Source organism: Plectrocnemia conspersa, unplaced genomic scaffold (genome assembly GCF_051122295.1).
Source record: "Plectrocnemia conspersa isolate PC_06_02 unplaced genomic scaffold, ASM5112229v1 ptg000013l, whole genome shotgun sequence".
Classification (NCBI taxonomy): domain Eukaryota; kingdom Metazoa; phylum Arthropoda; class Insecta; order Trichoptera; family Polycentropodidae; genus Plectrocnemia; species Plectrocnemia conspersa.
The window spans coordinates 13868138-13880719 of NW_028277177.1; the positions used below are offsets into that span (position 1 = coordinate 13868138).

Below are 12582 nucleotides of genomic sequence, written 5' to 3' on the forward strand. Positions count from 1 at the left end.
ATTTGCACATTAATGGTTAAAATACTTTGCACGGAATCGTACGAGATGCTCAGTTCTTTGGTAAGAACTGCCTGTTTGAACACACCATTTTGTACGTTTTCGTCGGTTTTTGAGGTCGAAAGACGTCCCGACCGTTGCTTGTCTTCAATAGACTCGTTTTTACTTTTAAATCGCACATGCCACTTATAAACAATTATCGCCATACACTGATTTGAACATTTCATGAGTTTCATTGGCACTTTTTTGCAACTTAAAACAAAACTTAATGTTAACGCGTTAATCGAAATCGACAGACACGGTAAACGCGACCTAATTATTCCGGCTCTGGAAGCCGGCTGACAAGTCAGAACTTGTTCAAACTTGACACTGACTATCTCAACGGATTAGGCTATCGGACTTATTACTTCAAATCAATGTAGCGTGAGCAGTTACTGATATAAAAATTCATTCACCGTATTTTTTGATCACACCTCGTATGTATATAATTGCTGAATACATACTTTTCGTATCTGGTTTTCCAAGATTTTTCTAATTTCGTGAATGATTTTTATTATTAGTATATTAAATTCTAGATTACAACTTCTAATTTCGCAGCAACAACTTAAATCGTAATAAAAATGTAGATTGATCATAGGGACTATCAGGAAAACCCAAAAATACATGTGTCAAAGGTAGTTATAGGCTAAATTGCTTTCGCCACGATTACAATGACAGCAGATAATGTTATTGTGATTTACACAAAACGCTGCATTGTTCTATGGACAGTGCGTCTGTGCTTATTCGCTTGAAGGATTAATAATTTTACGCTTCGCGTTTATAATTTCGTGATTTTTACTTATAATATAGATTTTATGACTAACGAATTTCATGTTCATAATTAAAACTTACAGTTGCTGAAGTATTCAAATAACTTTCTAGAGTCTAGACAGAACCTTCTGTCGGGACAGAACCTGTCTAGAATCTAGACAGGTTCTGTCCCGACAGAAGTTTGCGCGGTACTGGTAGATAGGGACAAGTGACCTTTTTCTATATTTCAGTTTCACGCTACATCCTTGCGTCAATGGGTGCAATACGTAATGTCGTTCATTAATGGGGAATGTTATTATTATATGAAAACTGATTGTCGCTTTCCTTTAAATCAAATAATAACATTGTACTACTAATATGACATAAATATAAGCTTGAACTGGCGCATGATGTTATTATATCAATTTATTTTTGTCATTTTTCCATTGATTTTTCAACGGGTAATATATTGGAAACGAATACTGGAATACATTAAAATAATACCACGTATTGCAAGTATGATATATTTTATTATAATATAATCATTTGAATTAATATCACATTAAATAATATATTTATTGTGAAAATGTAATCATGGAAGTTATATAAGTTTCGGTATACAACTCGAAAATACGCTGGTTAAGTGCTTTAAGGAAACAAATTCGTAAACTGAGCGTAGTTAAATTTAAAATTATGCCCTCAAATCGGTATCGGGAGAGTATTCATTACAAAATGTTTTTACATTTAAAATATATTTTTCATACTGTTTGTTTTTCATACATACTTGTTAAACTATACTAATCGGACGCAACTTTATCGTTTGAACAAGAACGTTGTGTAGCACACAGATTTATCTCGGTTGAATTAATTAACTGCGATGACACTAGTAGATTCGCATTCAAGATAAATATTTGACCGAATTCAGGTCATTCGTGACGTAGCCACGAACAGCCAGGTCAGGCTGGCTGTGGCCTTATCGCCTTGTTCGTATTATTTGCGTTTTTCCGGCCACGATTGCTTGATAATAAAACCTCAACAACAGAGCTGTTTTATAACAGCATATCCTGGCGAGTAAATATGAACTTATTGAAACCATAGTCGCAAATATAAAATCTAAACCATCCAATGCTTTCTAAAATAATATTTTATTGCTAAAATAAAGCTACCCGAGCTTGGGCGTATGTAAAATAATATTGTATGCATAATGTACGAAACCTTCATTCGAGGGACTTTTGATCAAAAATCCCTTGAATGTCGTATGTATAACGAAATTATGCTCAGCTTGCGGGGTTATCTTGATATTCAAAATTAATATGATTTTGCATTCGGGATAGACGTACTAGTATATATGTATACATACATATACACACGTATATTACAAGGATAACGTTTATGTTTGGCTAAACATTGGTTTAACGAATAACGTATTGTATAATACATTTTGAATGTGTGTATAATCCAGAACAAAAGCTTTTAACTCATCCTATGTATGAGTTTCATACTGATATTATAATAAACGTAATTGTAAAAACTAAATTATTTTAAATCGAAATAATGGGCGGTAAAAGTATCGGCATAGTATAGCTTCCAAACTTTGAAATGTATGGCTAACTGCCTAAATACATACACTATGCAATCAACGGCTGTATAATTTTTATCGAGTATTTTTCTAATACACTGTATTTTCTGTTAAGTACTTAACTGGCTGCGAAGCGCATAAACTGAATAAAGCTAACTAATAAACTGTCGTTTTCTTTAAATGTTGATAACAAAAGTACGTTCAATTCATTCCCCGGAAAGATGAAAATAACATTCCATCTTCACTACTTGAACCTAATTCTAGCTGTCTGTTGCCGTTTAGACAGTATTAGTCTACACTAGCATTAAAAGTCATCCATAAGCTTATCAAAATATATCATGTTTTCAAAAATAATCAATAAAATGTCATGACGCCATAACGTATATTGTCAGCACATACATATATATTTATTTTAAAATTATTTCCGGCTATATGATCAATATCTAACGCGTCATATGATTAATCACTTATTTGTAATAATTTTGATGCTTTATTTATTTCTGACTACATTTCAGTAAAACAGTTTATTATCTTGAATATTGAATGAATATTCGCGTGTTATTTTTCATTTTTATCATTATAAATGCTATTTTTTTTTAATAGTCAGATCCAAATTAGTAACTATACTCTATTTGCACAGTCAGTTCGAGAGCTATCCATTTCATCATTATTGATAATTTAGAAAGAGATGGCAAGTTTGGGTTTACAGCATACTATTAGCTCTAAAGCACGCGATATGGATATACGTTCGATATACTTACCATTACTCCGGTTTATTTTTTGATCACATTTATAGAAAAAAAAAATATATAAAAATAGCTCTGCAAATTTATTTGCATCTGATTTAACATTTACATTATTTTTGAATGTATTGATTTTAAAATGAACCAGAATTCAAATTTTTCTAAAGTCATTAAATCTTGTAGGATGTTGTGTGTTTCGAACATGTCATTTTCATGGTTTAAAATGATAGCAACTAATTCTTTGTAAATATTCATTTATGTTTGGAAATCTGTCAAAACGTTTATCCCTGAGATTTTGGATCATAACTAAAGCTTGTCTTTTAAACGCTTAAATATTACTAATCAAATTAAAGTCAGTTCAATTCAACAATCTCAGTTTTCCTGATGAAATCAGTCACACAGCGGATTTTGGTCAAAATGATTTTGATGATCATCTCCTCTTTCTTCAAGAAAATGAATGACTTCGTTCAACAAATATCGAAATCTTTGCAAAAACTTGCTTCAACAATTCATTCTGTGTGTAAAATAAAGTTTGTAGTTTTTCGTCTTTGCATAACACATGTATCAAGTCTTTTGTTACATAAAACTTATTGATAAATAATTCACTGAAAGCTTAAAATATATGTGAAAAATCTTGTTTCTTGAAAAAAATGCTTGAATCCGGTAAAAATATCGATACCTTGAGTTCTCCCACGCAATGTTTATAATATATATATATATATATATATATATATATATATATATATATATATATATATATATATATATATATATATATATATATATATATATATATATATATATATATATACATATATGTAGTATATATAAATAATGCTGTGTATATAGTACATATATACACAACATTATTTTTGATATTATTAATTGATTTATAAATAATATTTTTTTAATATTATTAATTAATGTATAAACAAGTACAAATAATAAAATATATTTTATACAAAAAACACACATTCTACGCTCGCATGTTGAATTGTTACTCTGAAAAAGTGTTAAACTTTACTCTGCAAAATTTACCAATTAATAACATTTTTCAAAGTTGAAACATTTTCAATGATAATTTCACTTTGATGTTTCGCTGGGACTAAAAGCTTATCCAATGGTCACATTTCGACCCTAGTTTACTCGCATTGTTCACAATTAAGCGATTCAGTCGCTGAATATTTCATAACATTGTTTCATCGAGAATTATATTTGACCATTGTTTGATAAAAAATACATAATATAATTAAAAGTTCGAATTTTTGATTGATGATATCGAAAACTCTAGAGAAACTGTTCACGTTATTTTGACAGTTAGAACAAATCAAACCAAACATTTATAACGAAATACACATTTTCAATCATTTACGATGTGGGTGGTCCTAATCTAAATGTAATGAAGCGGATAATAACCGAATCAAATATTATTGTTACAAGTGAATTTTTTGAGCAAATCCCAAATTTATAAATGTAGGATTGACTTAGTAGAATATAAGTTTAAATGTGGAATGTGTCTGAGTCTACAAATAAAACGATGAGTCGAATTTATAATAAAAAATCCGTCCGTTAAAGGTACAAAAATTAGGTAGATTTCTGTATATATAATACATACATAAAGGTGCAAAAAAGTATTTAATTGTCATAAATCATTTTTTACTTAATAACTTTTTTCTCTATGATTTTGTAAAACAGAGTTAACGATTTTTTTAATTTTTATAAAAATGATATTTTAACATTTTTTTAGTTTTGAAGCAGGATGGCAGATCAGACTAAATAACGAACCTAGTCGAGATATTTATAAGAGCTATTTTTAAAACAAGTTTCAAGTCGATATGATTAAAACTACTGAAGTCATTGTATCCTCAAATTTCGTTATATCCCACAAAAATGTAAAGAAAAACGTTTATTTTGTTTTTATTGTTAATATATTTACATTTCTTAACAGTTACGATTTTTGAAATATTTTTAATAGCTACCATTTTGTATCAAGATGGTGGATCACACTACAACATTTTTAGAATAAAATTCATGACCATCTGATTAAAATTAAGTCAGTTATCATGTCCTCAAAAACCCACTTAGATGAAAAAAAAATGTAAAATGAAAAGTTTTTGTTTTCTATTCTTTAACGTTTATTACCTCACTACTTTTTACTATTAAGATTTTTAAAAATTGAATTGCGATATTTAAATTTTTTTACTATACTCTATTTGCGTTAACCCAGTCAGTTCAAGAGCTATCCATTTCATCATAATTGAGAAAGATATGGCAAGTTTGAGTTTACGCCCTTACTATTAGCTCTAAAGCACACGATACAGATATACGTTTGATATTTTTATCATTATACCATTTATAGAAATTAAAATCATTACTATATTTTTTATATTTATCAATCAATCGAATGAGTAAAATGGATTCACTAGAACTGTAATTAGAATCATTCAACCCCATTGATACCTATCAATTAGACTTTTAGCTTCAATTTATAACTGGCATTGCCTTCACCGTGACAATAAAAAGGTAGCAATATAGGTAGTCGCTAAATACGACAGGGATTGACTTGAGAGATGAATGCTTTTCTCATGACTGGTGAAAATAATTATACAAAAAGTCATCGTTTATGGTCAAGTCTCTAAGATACGATGTAGTGAAACAAAAAAGTCAATGCTTTGTATAGCTAGTCCATGTGGCGTAAGTGAATATTTTGGAAATTGACAAACTTTGGAAGAAAATTTCATGCGGTCGTGCGAGGTAATACAGCTCGCAATTTATCGTAAAGTTCGTAATTATGTATATACATACATATATACATATTTAATATATAAGGAGGTTGCACAAAGTTCGTATAAGTGACATACAAATGGCGTTGTTTTTAAAGAGACAAACTTGACTGCCGTCCTATCATATTTTATTCACGAAACGTGTTTCAATTATATGGTTTATGGTTATTTTAAAAAAATAATAAATTTAAACATCGTCCATTATTGAAATTTTGATTTAAAGTTTCGTATGTATAGCGACTCTCAACCTGTCTATTTCGTAGTGGGAAAAAAATTGAATTTAAAAGAGACAAAACATTATCAATGACGACCCAGAACACAACGAAAACATCTTACTTCACCACGACAACGCTCCATCTTTTTGCGTGTATAAACAACCGCTTTAAATCCATTATATTAGCCTCTTGGTTTAATGTTTTCCATATTCACCATACAACTATCTGTTCCCACAACTAAAAAGATTTCTTGTTGAAAAGAGATTCAAGTCAAATAATGGTTAATAGCTGAAATATACGTATATTTTCATGAGCCTGATAAATTGCATAATGACACTCGAGCATTTTTAAATGAGATGTATTGAAGGTAGAGATTATGTAGGGATATAAAATAATACACTATCATAACCTATTATAAATATTTAGTTTTATAAACTTTTTGATACTCGTAGACAAAAGATTTGTCATGTTACATTGATGTTCCATATTATGAATGATTCAGTTAACTTTTTTCGTTATTATCGTGTTAGTTTCGGCGCCATAACAAATTTACAAATTGTTCACAATATAATTAAAATAATGACACTTCAATCGTAAGGGTGTGTTTTTTTTACTATTATTACTCCAACAACGCCCATACGTGTGCGTGCGTTCCCCGGGTACGTTTTTAATTTGGCTAATTGTAAACAGGTGCCTCTTCTTCATGTGCCTTTACGAGTTTTCGCTTATGCATTATTAAGTCTTAATTCTGACGGGTCGTAAACACCTCTGGTGAAGCTTAACCCTCCCTCGCCTTATTCGCCTGTGTCCCCAGCGCTATTGGCCGAATTTGCATATTCCGCGTGCTCTCGGAATAGGTAAACGGGCGTGTCGCCCGTGATGCTGTCATGTCACGCGCTTCCAGAACTTTTACGAGTCGCGAAAAGTGGCAGCGGTGTCTCTTTTTCGCGTTTCGCGAGATAAAAGGCGAGATGCCGGAAGAATAACAGTCGGCGGTGTGGTGTCCCATTAAATAATGGACCAATCGATACCGTGATGGGATTTGCCCGACAGGATATTCAGTTAATTGCTCGTCGGTTCAGTCGGGTGACGTTTAATCGTTAATAGGCTGTAATGATTGGAAGCGGCGATGTAAAAGCTTGTACTATGTTAAATTCTGCATGTGACATGCAGGTACATAACATAATTAATAATCTCATGAGTTGATTAGCGTACTTCGTGTAGTTTATTTACAATATCTTAGTTTTAGGTCAGTATCAACAGTTGTTACGTGGATAGGGGTCGACAAAGTACGACGCGAGAAAAATACTAAAAGCGAAAATAAAACTGACATATTTTTATTTATTCTAGTAATTTTGTGTAAAGATACTTACTGTAGTTTTAATCAGAAAACTTTTTCACTTGATATAAAATATATAATTAGGGTCGAATTGCAGATTATTTTTCTCGGGATGAAGCTTTTCACTCCTTGCTGCTAGAATTACAATGAACTGAATGAATAAATAACCTACTTTAATTAAGGGCTCAGCAATTTACATTATTTACTCTGCTCGCGGTGTCAACAAAATAATTTATGATAGATTTCGAATGCTATACATATACATATATGTATGTAGCATCAATTAAGATTTACATATTACATTTGATTTTTTTTGCGATTTTCTATTAGAACTACTTACTCTAAAATAAAGTACTGTGAAACCTCGGTTTACGAGCATAATTCGTTCCGGAAACGTATCGCAAAACACTCGTATATCAAAGCAAATCACCCCATTATAAATAATGGAAAAAGTTTAATCGTTTCAAAACCCAAAACTTTTCATATAAAAATGATTAATAAAAAATAAACATATATTTTTTATTATTAAAATGTATTATTCATATAAGAATCACTGCTATCTTTACAGAGCTCAATGAATTTTTTCTTATCGTGGAACTTTAACTACGAATGACACCTTCTTTTAAGGATTTAGGCGAAAATGTGGATTTCACTGTCATTTGATAGATTCATGGCTCGCACTGCTAAGCCTTACTCAGGTGGTGCGTTTTCACAATTTTTTACACTGTTTCTTACCTTTTACAGATATCCATAATCTCATTTAAACTGAAAGGATTCCTCCCAGACGAGATCCCCTCTGTAGCCTTGCTTTGTTCGCGATGCAGATCTATTATTTCTTCGGTGGTCAGCTCCTGGCCATGTTTCTCCATCAACTCTTGAATATCATTCTGATTCACCTCCAATCTTTCTTCCCCCAAGGACACAATTTAATTAGGCCACAGTTTTCTACAAGCAGAATTAAGGGTTCTCTTGGTAAACCCAACCCGTGCATTATCGATGATCTTGAGGCAAAAGTCTCTGAGCATATGATTTATTCATTATTATTTGTATGAAGCTTTTTGAAATTCGAAATGACCTGCTGATTCATGCGTTTGAATAATAGAGTAGCCTTGGGAGAAAAAAAACTTAATTTTAATGACATAATTCAGTAAGTCGTCCTCAAGGTCTGGAGGATGAGCAGTAGCATTATCCATAACCATCAAGAGTGACAAATTATTTTTCAAAGGGTATGTCTTCACTGTAAGATGAGTCATCGACTGTTGAAAAGAATCATTGGCTCAGTTGGGGAGAAAGTAATACAATATATATTGCATGCCATCGCTCATTTATCACGTCTAAATTGATCAATTTTTTGCTCGTATTGCGAAACGCTCGTAAATCAAGTTACTCGCAATTCGAGGTTCCACAATATATGATGCACTAGGCAGTGCAATAAACGTATTTTCATCAAATTTATAACTTACTTAAACATGTGAAAAACGATAGAGCGTCTTCAGACACGACAAACAAATATTATCATATAATAAAGTGATAATAAGAACATAATAGTTCTAAAAAAGTGGCAAATAATAATGATTTTTCATGTATTTAGGTGTTAACATAGCTAAGTATTGATGTTACATGTTTTTTTTTACTTGTGGCTATTTATAGGTATGTAAATTAATAAAACTTGTAGTATATCGAACGATATATAATTAATGATAGATTCTGTTTTTCATAAATATTTTGGCAGTTGAATTAATACTTTATTTAAGTGTAAATTATGAAATATCACTGCTCGGCTTTTAATATTTTAAATAAATATATTATAATCAAATAATGATAATTTTTCACAATTGTGCCATGTTACTGTCGCTGAAATTTATATTTTAATTAACACCCGCGGGGTTGCATATAAGTAATAAGCAGAAATATAGTCGTCAATTTATGGCCGTGATGATGGCATTCTAGATTTAATGACTTACTTCGTTGCATCGTCACGAAGCGCAAAATAGGTTAATTAAACTGTGATCGAAAACATGCGTAATAATTTATTTCGCGATAACGTCAAATGAAACGTGCTTGCTAAAATATAATAGAATCATTATAGATTAATTGAGGACCAAATATCGGCACTAGACAGACCTCTCGTTCCGTAGTCCTCATATTATATTCGTTTCCTATTTTTACCATTCACAAAAGCCGAGAAGTCATTACGGCGACGTATTGTATGCTTATCAATTCCCGATGACAATACTCTTTCGAGCACCCTTCTCGAAGTGGATGTGGAGTTAAGTGGAGTGAATTTTATCGATTTCTTTAATGTGTGTATGCGGATATGTGTGATATTTGCGCCAGTCGGGGCGTTTGATGTGACTAATAAAATTTTCATTATTATTTTCATACCCCTTCATAATAGTGGCGGAGTTGTGTAATTTACGATCGGTAACGTCCAAGTCGTCGTCCTTATATAATAGGATATTCTCGATTAAACTCAAATTAATGGTGATATATTACACGCTGTTGGTGGTACGAGTTTATCTAATGTGTTTGTAAAGTTTAAGATAAGTTAATTATCTTGAAGAAGAGTTTTCGTATTAGATACAGAAAAATGCAAACCTCTTTTTCGTATTTTTTTTTTATAGATTCGATTGCATTGTCCGCAATTTTTCATATATTCTTCCGGTGCCTGTTTTAACTCCGTTTATCTTGTAGTCGTATTCAACAAAATAAAGTAATTCCAGTCCCAGGAAACAAAGCATATAAACCGAGAAAAAATTATAGAACTTATATCAAAATGTACAACCAGCTGAGATTTTCTGAAAGAATTCTAACGTGTTATACACTGAATGACAATCCCTTTGTGGACAAATGCACCGACGACTGAGAATTATAAACAAGAGATAACGGACGGACATTTTACATTCATTGCTTTTTTACACCAGCTGCTTATAAAACAAAGCATTTACCTCTTTTATAGAAGTAGCGTGTCATGACCCTTTTTAACGTCAAACCAATATCATTATGATCGACTTCCGAGATAGAACCATTGCTTGTCACCATCCAAGAAAACTGCCGTGAAGACCCAAGTTATTACACAATAAAACCTTTGTTAAAAGGTAGTCAAACGAACGCTCGCCTAGATGTACAGCTTTTTATAATGTGGATTTTTTATTCAATATTTTTGGCCAAAGATTAACCAATATATAAAGCCTAACGTAGACATTGTGTTACTTCAGATTAGAATGCCATAGAGCCGCGACCGCGTCCTTATTCCTAACTGTAGCGGCCAGGACAGAAGCGCTCGACAGCTTAATTTGACTCAGTCCATCCATATTTCTTCATAATTTTTATACAATATTTTCGTGTGTTTATGTACATATCTACATACACATATATTAGAGGTACCCAAAATAAAGGACGTTTTTATACTAAATAACTTTGGTCAGTTGTGACTTATTTGTTGTTCGGGTCGCATGTCTTTCTTTTAGTAGTGTTTGGATTAACATCTAGGGAGTTCGTTGCGAACATAACAACAAAAAAATACCCTAAATTTCAAAGGAAAATGCTCGAGGATGGAAAACTGTTGCTCACTCTTCATATTTTCCCGATATAGCACCATCAGATAAAATTTATTTCAGTCTCTACAACATAATTTAGATGGTAAAAATATAATAGTGTTGGTAAAGTTAAACATTTCTTCACAGCCAGTCATTTTTTTTACAAATGTGGGATTAAAAACTTGATCGATGGAAGAAGGTTGTATCTGTCAATGGAGATTATTTTGTAGAATAATATTGTAAAATAAATCTGGTATTGGAAAAATACTTTTCATTAAAAAAACGTCCTTTCTTCTAGATACATAATACATGTATTGAAGTGCCTGTAGATATATGTGTATATATGTAGTAATTAGACTTGAGGTAAACTTTTTAAATAAATAGATAGACATAAAGTAAGTTAATTGTATTATTGTTATATTCAGGACTTCAATACGATATAGATAAGTAATATAGCGATTTATTAATATACGATTATTTCGTGTATTGAATTCAAAGTTCATCTAGTGATCAGTTAGACAAGTGTTTGTATATGTCGGTCACCCTATATCATCTCCCCTATCGACATTGCTAAATTCGTTTACGTTCATGAAAGAAAATGCGTATCGAAAATTGCTCCTTTGTTGGCATTTCACTTTTTGAGCTGCCGCACCGCCAGAAAATCACGTTAAAAGTGATCAAAGAATAGATTTTTCTGAACCCGTCATAACACTTCCGCTTGTAAAACGGACGAAAGAAAAGGCACTTTAATATTGAATTATTTACTATAAATCTAAATAAGAATGTGACCTTCAGAGAAGGGTTAAAAATTGAATATATCAAAGTAAAGTGTGTCCGAGAGAGGAGCTCATACGTTATTTATGTTGATTTAGTTTGAGATTTTTAGGACGGTGCCTACTAACCTATTCATGTATTTTAGAGATTTCTCGGCAGTTTCCCACCAAGTTAGATTTGTGTTAAATAAATATAAACATATACAAATCGAAATCATTCTAAATCGGGTCATATTTATAATGAGTTTATTGCTATATAGCTGTTGTGCGATATGCCACGTCAAACTGTGTCTCGAAACTTTTCCATCAATTATTCCCATTACCCGATTCAACCCAGCGCCAGCGCTTTGGTTTATAAAATGACTGTAGTAGTGAAACCGCGGAATTTTCCAACATACAAAATAATTTAACTGTGGGTGGCAAAGCTTGAAACATAAATTGAGAAATCAATTTCCGCATCGTTTTTAGACCCTTCGGATATATTATTTTCAGATTTATTTGTTATTTATTTTAAATATAAGCATTATTTCTTCGTATATTAATCGTATAAGGATTTTGAATATATATATTATAGGATTGCTCATCCTCTTATTTGTCTTAAGTGTTTATCTCAGATTTACCTTATTGGGATAAGGATAAGAGATTCGAGGTGTCGTAGCTCGTGAAAAATGGTCTGTTTTCGAATCGTTGCCCAAAATAATTATCTTGTCTTCAGTGTTTATTTTTGGGCTCTTTTTAAAAATAAAATACTGTTGTAAAAACCCATTAATTTAGATTTGAATATTCTGGGCCCGAACAATAATTATTATACATATAAACTCCTGA

The 12582-nt window shown here is 31.5% G+C and overlaps 1 protein-coding gene across 6 annotated transcripts in view; it reads left to right on the plus strand.

Annotated features, from left to right (window-relative positions):
* Positions 1–12582, plus strand: part of krz (beta-arrestin protein kurtz) — an 80011-nt gene that overhangs the window by 18388 nt on the left and 49041 nt on the right. The window lies entirely within an intron of this gene.